Raw genomic sequence first — 12,621 nt, forward strand, 5'->3', positions numbered from 1 at the left:
ATCCACTCATCTACTGATGGGCGCTTGGGCTGTTCCAGATCTTAGCTATTGTAAACTGTGCTGCTAGGGACATAGGGGTGCATATATTCTTTCTGATTAGTGTTTCAGGATTCTTAGGATATATTCCTAGAAGTGGGATCACTGGGTCAAAAGGCAGCTCCATTTTTAATTTTCTGAGGAACCTCCATACTGTTTTCCATAGTGGTTGCCCCAGTCTGCATTCCCACCAGCAGTGCACTAGGGTTCCCCTTTCTCCACACCCTCGCCAGCAAGTCATTTGTTGATTTGTTGATGGTAGCCATTCTGACAGGTGTGAAGTGATACCTCATTGTGGTTTTAATTTGCATCTCTCTGGTGATTAGTGACGTTGAACATTTTCTCATGTGTCTCTTGGCATCTGTATGTCCTCTTTGGAGAAGTGTCTATTCAGGTCCTTTGCCCATTTCTTAATTGGGTTGTTTGTCTTCCTCTTGCTGAGTGCTATGAGTTCTTTGTACTCTTTGGAAATTAGCCCCTTATCAGATACATCCTTGGCAAATATGTTTTCCCAGACCGTGGGGTTCCTTTGTATTTTGAGGCTGTTTTCTTTTGCTGTGCAGCAGCTTTTTAGTTTGATGTAGTCCCATATGTTTATTTTTTCTTTTGTTTCTCTTGCCCTAGGAGATGTATCAGTGAAAAGTCCACTACGTGGGATGTCTGTGACTTTACTGCCTATGTTTTCTTCCAGGATTTTTATGGTTTAATGACTTACATTTAAGTCTTTTATCCATTTTAAATTTATTTTTGTGTATGGTGAAAGTTGGTGGTCTAGTTTCATTTTTTTGCACCTACCTGTCCAATTTTCCCAGCACCACTTATTGAAGAGGCTGTCTTTATTCCAATGTATGCTCTTGCCTACTTTGCCAAATATTAACTGACCATAATGGCGTGGGTCTATTATTTTACATTTTTAAATTGATTTTTAGAGCGAGAGGAAGGGAGAGGGAGAGAGAGAGAAACACTGATGTGAGAACAAAACAATTATAGGCTGCCTCCTGCATGCCCCCACCCAACTGAGCCACACCAGCCAGGGCTCTAACTTCTTTTAAAATAAATCCTAATTAGCAAACTCAGAGGCTCTATTGCTCTATGGTGTGACTTGGGACCCCCATTACAGGCCCCATCTCTGTGCCTTTGAGGTCCCACGTACTGGACACATTTGTAGAGGAATCAGGGTGAATCCTGGAGAGGCCCAGTTGGGCTTTCTCTGACTCAAGAGGATCTAGAGCAGCAGCCCAGGCCCACACTGTGGGTGGGACCCAAGTGGCTGATGCCCGAGGGGCCCCAAGTCTTCAGCTCTCAGCAGAGACTCCATGCAGGGCCTGTCAGCTCACAGGGACTGAGAAGAGGCACCACAGGGAGTCTGACTTTCATGCAGAGTATGTGCTGGATTTCAGGAACTAGATTCCATTTGGTTGGACTCCTTTGCATTGCCTAACCTGCAACTGGCAGGAACCCAGTGATCCCCCAGTAACACTGAGGATGGCTGAGTGACTTGTGTTTCTCCAGGCAGACTTCCCACCCACAAGTCACCCTGTGCCCACGGCCTTCAGGCCCACTTCTTCCCAAGCTGGAACACTACCCCCTACACCCACACGCCTGCCTCACTACCTCCCTAATCTGCAGCCCTTTAGCCCCTCAGTTCACTGGCACAAAGCAGTGTTGGTGTTAGTCTTTGGCCTAAGGTCAGAATGAAGCTCAGCTTAGCAGAAGCAGCATACACAATTAAACACTGGCCACCTTGTTTTAAAACCCATCAGCTGGCCTGGCCGGGCGTGGCTCAGCGGCTGAGCGTCTACCTAGGATCCTAGGCGATCAGGGTTCGATTCCCGGTCAGGGCACATGCCCGGGTTGTGGGCTGCAGCCGATCAATGACTCTCTAATCATTGATGTTTCTATCTCTCTCTCTCTCCCTCTCCTTTCCTCTCTCTGAAATCAATAAAGATGTATTTAAAAAAATAATAATTATTAAAAAAATAAAACCCATCAGCTGTTTCCTGTCCTGCCATACCCCACTCAGGCCAGCTTGCTGACATCTTCTTGGGTTCCACCCCCCCACCCATTCCCACCTGTCTGAAATGCTTGTAGTTCCATTCTCATTATGTAGCAATTTATCCCTTCCCCTGACCCCTGCAAACCAGATGTGTGTCCACATTTCTGAACCCTCCCAGGTTCCTATCAACCAAGGCCACGACAACCTTCAGTGGCAGTTTATCTTTTTTTGTTTTAATGTGTTTTTATTGATTTCAGAGAGAGGAAGGGAGAGAGAAAGAGAGATAGAAACATCAATGATGAGAGTCATTGATTGGCTGCCTCCTTCACGCCCCCGACTGGGGATCGAGCCCACAACCCAGGCATGTGCCCTGACTGGAAATCGAATCCTGACCTCCTGGTTCCTGGGTCCACGTTCAACCACTGAGCCACACAGGCTGGGTAGCAGTTTATTTTTTTAACAAGTTGCACTTCCTCTTAATGCCTCCCTTGCCCACCCACATAGAGAAATGGACAGGGAATGATAGATTTATTCTTCTGGGATTTTTTTCTTTTCCTCATGAGTTTGGTCACATTCCCACCTCATCATTTTTAATCTGTTAAAGCTGATCTCAGGCACATTTTAGATTGTGAACATGTGTCACAGGTTTATCATAAACTGGTTATGAAAGGAACCAGTCAAGGAAAACAAAACAATCGCTTCCTTCAGAATCTTGGGTTAAGCTCTGTAATGAAGTGATTTGGAGCATAAACACTAAAGCCAGACTACCTGGTTTCAATCCATTTTGTCCCTTTCTAGCTGTGTGACCTTGAACAAGTTTACTTAACCTCTCTGTGCCTCTGTTTTCTCACCCACGAACAACAGATAATAACAGTACTTACCTCATAGGGTTGTTGTTGTTCTTGAAATCTAATTGAATTCAAATGAAATGAATAAATAGATGTACTGCTATAGTACAGTGTCTCACATAGAGTAAGCATGATAAGAATGTTAGATATTATTATGAATAAGTTCTATAAGAGAAAGAAAAGAAACATTAGATAAGATTGTTTAACTATGTACAAGTCTGGTTAACTTTACAGGGCTGTAAATCTGTCACATTTGTATCAGCTGTGTGGGTTAAACCTGGTCATACCATCCAGGACCATCCTTCCAAATTGCCAGGTATGGGCTGTTAATCAGAAATACCAGCTGCAGAAGTTTTGTTGTTGTTTTGTTTTATTTTAATTTTGAGTCTGGGATATCTTTCTTTCCCAGACTCCAGCCTATATCCCTGAATGACTATCAGGAACTTTATTTGTTTAGTCATAGAGTACGTTTATTAAAGCTGGGGATAGTGAAAAAAGGAAGGGCTTAGGATAGAAGAAGCAACAGGAGAGCCCAGGTGGGGCTGCTTTCATTCTCTAAAAATGCTATAGGAAAGAAATGAGCCTAGGTAGGGCTGGTTTGGCTCACTGAGAAGTCAGAGAAAAGGGGGCCTTGGAAACAGGTTCAGGGGAAACAGGTTCCTGAATGAGCTGCTGCTGCTGCCCATTGCTCCCCTGGCTGCAAGTCTTGTGGGGACCTTTAGAGTTTAGATATGTGCTTGTGGGGGAAGAAGAGGAGGGAGGGGAAGGCTGGGCATGCTCCTGTGAGGGAGAGCCTATCAGGAAATTCTCTTAATCAAGCAGATCCTGGAGGTGGCAAAGAGGCTGAATGAGCTGGAGAGGCTGTTCCATCACAGCCAGGTGCTGCTAGCAGGGCTGGTAGAGGGCCCTCATGCTACTCAGAACTGGCCAGAAGGTGCTGGGCAGTGAGGCCTAGGACCGGGTACCCAAAAGTCTCTTCTGTGGGCCTGGCCATCGAAACAGCTCTCAAGGGTCAGCCATAGTTCTGGCCACTGGCCACACTGTCTTCTGAACACTTAGCCTGCATGGAGCTCCTTCCCTGAGTTCCCAGAGCCCTGGCAGGCTCCAGAACCCTCTGCTCAGCCTTCTGCTGGCCTGAGTATCCTGTGGAGGAGGGGAAGCAGGGCTGCAGGAGGACTCAGCCAGGCTGAGCTAAGAGCCAAGAGGGGCTTGGCAGTTTCCCAAGGGCTGGCACAGTGCCTCCTCCTTCTCCACCCCGACTGCCCAAGCTGCGCAGGACCTGGCACAGAGTATTCAGTTAATAAAGCTGTGTTGATGTTGCCTGTAGAAGCAAAGCCAAAGATACAAGGTCACCTGACATTTAGTAGTTCTATCCAATAGAAATATAATACCAAGCCAAATGTGTGGTTTTTAAAAAAAATTTCTAGTAGACACAAAAAGGTAAAAAGGAACAAATGAAATTAGTTTTAATAATCTATTTTATTAGCCCAATTTATTGAAAATATTATTTCATATGTAATCAACTGTGAAATTATTATCGTTCATTTTAAATCTTTGAAATCCTGTGTGTATTGTATACTTCTTGCACATATCAATGAAGACTGGCCCACTATAGGGGAGGAAAAAAACTTTTCCTTTTAGGTTCAGTTACTGGAGCCTATGAATTAAACCTACAAAAGACCGATTAATAGGAGAAAAAAGGGGAGAGCCAGAATTCTGGGACACATATGTATATCATATGCATACAGGAGCCAGCAAAGGAAAGTAGCTGGTTCATTAAATGTTTAAAGTTAAAGGCTTACATATCTAAGTTAAGAAAAGGGAGGGGGAAGAAATGGCGTCTATGGGAAAACAAGTAGATTTCTTTCAGGAAGACAAATGGCTTTTTAGGAGAACAGACTTAAGGTTTGTGATAACATTTGTCTACCAAGTATGAATGGCCTCTCTTCTTCTTCAAGGCGTTAAAATCCCCCCGAGAGGGGCTTCGTTGCAGCCTCCTATCCCAGGGATTGCTGCTTTTAGCCAGATAAGGGAAACTCCAGGAGGCTTTTCTCTACATCTGTTGAATCTCAAATGTCTTCGGCTTAAAATAATCTTCATGTCAATTCTGGGATTCTGAGGAAGTCCCCACACCGCATTTCAAATGCCCAGCAGCGGCTGTATCGTTGGGTCGCGCAGGTGCAGAATCGCCAAATCCCACGCCGCGCGCGGCCCCGGAGATCCCGCAAACGTCGCTCTGCTGCCTCTTTGACCAGCTCTGGCCCCTACTCCGCTTGAGCGTCTCCCAAGTGCGGGGTGCCCACTGCCTCCTCCAAGCAAGCTGGGAAGTGGAAGCTGTTGTCTTGAGCGGAAATTGCCATCCCAATACCTTTTCCCGCTCCCTGGGGGTGGGAGGTGGCAGGCGTCCGTGTCCCGCGCGGGGGCAGGGGTGCGGGCGCTCGCCGCCTCCGCGGGCGGGGCGGTCCCCCGGGCGCTCCGAGGGGGCAGCCGGAATTCTGGGCCGCAGGCTTCGTGAGCACCCAGCACACCGCAGAGCAGAGGGCCCAGCCCCACTCCGGGCCCCCTCGGGCCAGCCCCATCTCGGGCTCCGGGCGATCTCTCTCCCCGCCCCTGGGGGGCACAGAAGCTTAAGGCAGCGCCCCGGCTTCGCAAACCGAGGTGCAGTTGCAGCGCGTCCGCACCACAGCCCCCACCCTCGAGCTGAACCCGTTCCAGCCAAGTCCCAGGGGCCTCCGGCGAAAACTTGGAGACCTTCCTGTCCTGGAGGTCCGGAGAGGGGGGCGCTTCTGGGCCACGGCAGCGGGGCGAGGACCTCGGGGACCTGGCCGTTGGGGCGGGAAGCTCCAGGGAACCCTGATGTAACTCGGCGCGCGGTTTGCAGGAACAGTCCCCAGAGCCCCCGCCAGTTTCCGCAGCGGGGAGGTGACGGAGGTGGAGCCCCCCGCCCCTCGCCCTGGGCGCGCTGCCGGGTCCTCCCGGGGACCGAGGGTCCTGAGCCTCGGAACAGACCTCGGGGTATCGCTCGGCGCCGGCGGGGATTGGTCCTTTTACAGCCACACATGGTCTAAGACCCGGAGCAGCTGGCAGTGCCAAGGCGTGAGTCTGAAAGGGCCTGAGCCCCGAAAGCAACTCAAAATGTCATTCAAACCAAGTAAAAAGCTGGATCTTGCTATGCCTACGGGGCTTCAAGACGAGGGCCTCCATCTGAAGCACCAGCATCTCCGCTGCAGTGGCGGCAAGTCGCCCCATCTCTCTAATCTCAGTTTCCTCCTTCGCACGTTGGAGAGCTTGTTGCCATGACAGCCTCTGATTCTAGGCCTTGAGGGGAGCACTTCTCTGGGCCTTCCAAAAATCTGCCTCAGGGGGAAAATCTCCAGCATTTCCCAGGGGCCCTTCCTAATTTGCTAGCACAGAGAGAGAGTTTGCTCTTGAGCCGGAAGGTTGTTAACACTCTGGAGAGTTGAAGGGCAGAATTACCTAGAGGCTAGGACTCAAGCTGACCCCCAGCCCTTCACCCCCTGTCAGCCCCTGTCCAGGCCTGTCTCACTGGGGCCAGAGGAGTAGAGCTGGAGGGCCTGCTCTCACAGCACCCACCCTCGCTGAGCTCTCAGGCCAGACACTGGCCTCCCACTCCCCGGGGAGACAGAAGTCAAGACAGTATGAGGCTGGGTGACAACTGGTCTGAATGGAGCCCAAGGTAGGGGCAGTGCTGTGCCCTGTGCCCACTGCCAGGGTTTTCTCTCCCAGGTTCTCAGTGCCCTGGTGAGGCAGGCGAGCTGAGTCCAGATGAGGGATCTGAGACTATGAAGACCAGGGCAACCCTAGGTCACCTGGGTGACAGAGTTGCAATTAGGACCCAGAGCCCTGCTTCCCAGTCCATCATGTTTCCACTCCTGAGAGGACAAGAGCTCTTCAAGCAGGAGCAGTTGGGGGCCAGGTCCGAGCTGCACAAGGCAAAAAGGTCTAGATTTGGAGAGGGTGTGCGGTGGGAAGGGCTTCCTGAGCTGGGAGATAGGAAAAGAGGGGAGGTTCCCCTGGGGACAGAATAGCTTGAGGGAGCTGTAAGAAGCAAAGGTATGGGAGGTCTTGCCATAGAAGGGAGGTCTGGGCATTAGTTGGGGTCTAGTAACTGGTCCAGGCCAGTGAGGGTCAGGGAACTTCTTGAGTAGGGGTGGCAGACCAGATGCACATCAGACACTGTTGGTGTTGAGGCTAAGCTTTCTGGTCCTGCCTCCACTTCAGGCTCTCCCATTTCCCAGCCTGTGGGCATGTTCTCTTTTCTCTGTGGGCCTCATTTTCCTCATCTGTAAAATGGGGTTAGCTCCCTGCTTTGTTCATAAGTCAGAAGGTGCTTTGTGACTGGAATTCACATTCTTGAATGTGTGAGGGGCTCATATACAAATGTGACAAAGAGAATGGTATCAGGTGAGACCTCTGCGAGGGGCTTCTACCTCCCCTGGTAGATTCCCTGGCCCCAGAGGAACGGGCCCATGCAGTTGCTTCCACCATCCCTGCCAACATGTCTGGGATGCCTCTGGGCTTAGCAAATATTTGTGCCTCTGATTTAGTCAGTGGCTGCTGGAATGTCTGTCCTGCTGCCCGGTCTTCCAGGCCTCTGCTTTAGGCCGTGAAGATCCAGGAAGAGGACAAAAGTGCAGGGTTGGGACTTCTGGGCTCTTCCCCCAGCTTCCCTCCTGCCTACTACTACTGAGCCCCCTTGCCCCAGTTTGTTTCTGAAGTTCAGAACCCTGTGCTAGGAACTGTGCAGCGACAAAGGACACATGGCTCTAAAGAGCTTCTAAGAGCTAAGATTTTGGGTTCAAATATGAGCTCAGCAGCTGCCCTGCTGTGTGGTCTTTGGTGAGTCCCATTACCTCTCTGAGCTGGTTTCCTCATTCCTGACCCAGCTTGGGTCAGTGCCTGGGACTTAGTAACTGCTTCCTCCCCTAGCCTTACTTCCTTGGCTCTGCACTGTCCCCCTAGAAGTTTGGGCCTGCCCTGTTTAGCCAATAAAATAACAAGAGTAAGAAGTTTCCAGTATTACTGAGTGCCCTGCACAATAGTGTACTGGCAAATGTTTAACAACCAGCTCTAAAAAAAGTCCTACTTTGCAGCATTTGCCTGATTTCTTTGTTGTTAGTATTACCACATGGCCCTTTTAAGCTTCTACCATGACATGACTGTGTGGAGTCAGGAGCTGGTGAGCTAGCTTTAGCACAACACTGCAGACAGGATTGGCTACATAATTTGCCAGACCCAGTGCAAAATGAAATCGCAGGTTCCCTTGTTCAAAAAGCAGGGGAAAGCTGTTTCTTTTTGTCTGGGATTTTTCTCTCAATCCATCATAACATTCTTTTTATGTATTTAATGTCACATTTCTTCCTGTACAGGGATACTGGATACTCTCAGGGCAAGTGCAAACCCTGGCAGGTGGGAGTGGGGCTAGGGGTAGGTAAGCCCCAAGACCTGGCAGGCACATATGAAGCTCACTGACTTCCAGGTTGCCTCTCCTGTCAGCCACCAGGCAGATGCCCTAGGAAGTCGAGTCAGGCATCTTCCATTCCTACAGGCCTGCAGTCCCAACTCATGTCCCAACCCCCAAGCCAGGATATGCTTAGCACCCTGATGGCAGGGGGAGAGAGACTTGCCCTTACCAAGTTGCCCACTGAACACACCATATTTGCTGCCAGTCAAGGGAAAGATGAGTGGTTTCAGGGTGGGGAGGGGGAGGAGGCCAGGTGGATCTGACATAACAGGATGAGGGAGCTGGCAGCCAAGAACTTGTTCCAGGGAGGCAGAGAGGTGGCAGGAAGCAGGACTACACCAGGAGCAGGAGTCTCCAAGCCCACTGGATTTCACTTACAAGGCACAAATTCATACCCTGACTGGGTAGTTCAGTTGGTTAGAGTATCGTCCTGATACACCAAGGTTGCAGGTTTGATCCCCAGTCAGGGCATGTACAAGAATCAACCAATGAATGTGTAAATGAGTAGGACAACAAACCAATGTTTCTCCCTCTCTCTTACCCCCCTCCCTTCCTCCCTCTCTCTAAAATCAATAAATAAGTTTAAAAATATTTTTAAAGACATAAATTCAAAAATAAAATTCTAATCCATCCCAGTGCATTAAACCAAGCTCAGGGCCCTTCTGAAAGCAGGGCCCTGTGAGCTGCCCTGGTCTCAGACCCAGAAAGAATCGTCCCACAACATCCTCGCTTCAGTCCTCACATCAGAGATACCTGGGAATCCTGGAGGCAGGAAAGGCCAAAGAGACTCACAGCCTGCACCAACCTCCGCCCACCTCTAGAGAAAGCTCCAGTTTGGAAAAGCATTCACAGGGCATTGCAACTTGGCACAAACTTGTTAAACAAACAACAATAAAATACAGCCTTGTCAGGGAGCATTTATCATCAATCATCAGTATCATCGCTTTCAGTTTATATTTGCATTGTGCCATTTTCCTCTCTTTGAAAATACTGTCTAAAATGTATTTCTTGCTTCTAAACAAGTGAAAGATAACATTTTCCCCAATTTACTGATTACCTGCACAGCATATAATGTGTTGCATTCATTGGTCTATTGAGCACCCACACTGTAAAAGTTTTCTCCATACTGATATTTATCCTAAGGATTGAAGCCAAATATTGGCCCAGTTTTAGTAAATTTAGAACAGTAGCCTCTTGGCTTAAAAAAATATTTCCACTTATCAAGAATGGTTGTTGTTCCCTTGAGGGGAATGACCATGGTGTCCCAGGCACCTACTTCCTGATAAAGAGAATTTGGAAAAGGCACTTCTCGCAGCACACTGGCCCAGACCAAGATGAGATGGGTTTATTTTCTCAGGAGTGGCCAGATGTTCTGGGCCAGCTGCTGAAGGAGGCGTCTCACCAGGGAGGAGAGCCGCAAAGTGTGGACAAAGGATGAGAGGACCCCACTCTACATTCCCCTGGGCTCTGTCTGGATGATGATCCGTTGTGAGAGCCCAGGCCCCCCCATCAGCCAGCAGGCTGTGCTGCATGGGGGGGGGGGGGAAGGCTCCCTGCTGCTCCAGTGAGTGCTCCCATGCACACACAGATACCTAGACAGGAAGCTGCCCAGAAACATTAGCCTGAAGAGTGTGTGGGTGCATTGGCCACAAACCACTTTATAGAAGATTGAGAAATCTCCCTGATTAAGGAACAATGGGTGTCCCTCTAGCGTGTTTGTTAATTGGCTTCCTTGTAGAAAGTCAACCATAGAGTGTTTTGAGTCTAAACCCAGCCCCTTTTACTCTTTGGTGATCTTAAGCAAGTCCCAGAGCATATCTGAGATCAGTTTCTCCATCTGTAAAATGGGAAAGTGATGCATAGCTTCAAGGTTGTGGTCAGAATTAAACAAAATACATGTGTGTGTGTTTATGTCAGACACAAAGCTGGTGCTACAATAAAATGTGGTAATAGGGTGGCTGTTACTATTATTAGCAATTGTGTAAAACAGATAGGCTCTGATTCACTTCTGGGTCCCTTGTGCACAGTAGGTGGTACTAGAGAATGTGACTTCAACTCCTGCACCTTGGTTGGGCTGCATTGTGAGAATTGCTTGTGGGGGCATGACCACAGGCAGCAGAGATGGAGGTGTAAGTGAGCTGTGGTGGGCCCCTAACCTTCCTTCTTGAGAGACCATCAGAACTGGAGTAGGGCCATGTGGGGAAAGGCGAACCCTCAGCCAGCCCTCTCATTTCATAAATGGAGAAACTGTATCAACCTGCAGTGAATGCATTACACTAATTCTACTGGCTTCTAAGTCGTTTTGGAATGCAGCCAGAATAGCATCTGAGGGTGCAAACTTTGGGTGCACGCTCAAACTCCCTTATTGCTTTTGGCCACCGGGTGACTCTCCACTTTTAGAGTTGGGTAAAATACCACATTACAAGTCATAGATCAGGCCACTGAGGAGCTTGGTGGTGAACCCCAAAGCATGGGTGAGTTCATTTACCAGAGTGAAACTTGGCCAGTGGGAAACAGGAGGTGGGAACCCACTCCACTGGGTAGATAAAATCTCCCTCCTTTTTCTCTTCTTGAAGTGCTCCTTGGTGTGGTTCCTCTATGTAGCCCTCTGGACGCACCAACATCCACAGCGGTGAGGCTTGTGAAGCTTTAGCCAGCACATATCATACATTGCATTTCATAAATTGCATTTCACATTGCATTTCACCTTTTCTGGCCTTACTTCCCTTTTCTTCACCCTCACTGCCCTGGGCTTGCACCTCCCAAATAAAGTACAGTAGTCCCCCTTTATCGGAAGGGGGTATGGTCCAAGTGGATGCCTGAAACCCCTGTAAATAGTACCAAACCCTACACATACTATGTTTTTTCCTATACATACATATCTGTGATAAAGTTTAATTTATAAATTAGGCACAGTAAGAAATTAACAACAATAAAATAGAATAATTATAACAATATACTATAATAAAAGCTGTATGTATGTGGTCTCTCAAAATATCTAACTGTACTGTACTTATCTTTCCACGTAAAGGAAGCAATTTATGGCTTCTCTTTGGCATATTCAAATTGCCAGTGTAACTACTCTTTTTTAAAAAATGTTTTAAGCCCGGCCGGGCATGGCTCAGTGGTTAAGCATCGACCTAGGATCCAGGCGATCAGGGTTCGATTCCCGGTCAGGGCACATGCCCGGGTTGCGGGCTCGATCAATGACTCTCTCATCATTGATGTTTCTATCTCTCTCTCTCCCTCTCCCTTCCTCTTTCTGAAATCAATAAAGATATATTTTTTAAAAAAAGTTTTAATTTATCTTTCTTGTTGAAAGTATTACAAATGTCCCTTTTTTACTATAGTAGTATTAGCCAACACTTCAAATACATCACATAATTACTTTTTTTTTTTTTTGTGGTGGGAACACTTAAGATCTACTCTCTTAGCAACTTTCAAGCATATAATACAGTATTGTTAAAGATAGTCACCTTGCTCTACATTAGTTCCCCAGAATGTATTCATCTTATACCTGGAAGTTTGCACCCTTTAACCAACATCTCCCCATTTCCCCCACCTCTCAGCCCCTGTCAACTACTACTCTACTCTCTGTTTCTGTGAGTTTGGCTTTTTTAGATTCCACATATAAGTGATATCATACAGTATTTGTCTTTTTCTCACTTATTTCACTTAGCATAATGCCCTCAAGATCTCTCCATGTTGTCACAAATGGCGGGATTTTCTTCTTTGTCATGGCTGAATAATATTCCGTTGCATATATGTACCACCTGTTCTTTGTCCAGTTGTCTACTGATGGGCACTTGGGCTGCTTCCATATCTTGACTGTGGTAAATAACACTGCAATGAACATAGGGGTGCATATGTCTTTTCCAGTTAGTGTTTTGGGTTTCTTCAGATAAATACCCAGAAGTGGAATTGCTGGGTCATAGGGCAGTTCTGTTCTGGGGTGACCCATGACAGACGACCACCAGAGTTTGTGTTTGAATTTTTGGAGCCTTTATTAGCTGGCCAGCGGCTACAGTTGCAGCGTCTCACCCATGTAAGAGCCGAACTGCAGCCCCAACCCTCAGTTCTTCCCACATTTTATACTCAGTAACTACAAAGGCAACTACGGTAAAGGGGTTTCCAAGAATTTGTTAGGTTGTCATCTTTTGTTACAGGAAACAAGGGGGGACCTTTAGCAACATGAAAGGGATGATTTAAACACAATGTCTTACAATGAGTAATGGGGTTATGCTTGGCCGGAGCGT

This window comes from Miniopterus natalensis, chromosome 1 (genome assembly GCF_054644295.1).
Source record: "Miniopterus natalensis isolate mMinNat1 chromosome 1, mMinNat1.hap1, whole genome shotgun sequence".
Classification (NCBI taxonomy): Eukaryota; Metazoa; Chordata; class Mammalia; order Chiroptera; family Miniopteridae; genus Miniopterus; species Miniopterus natalensis.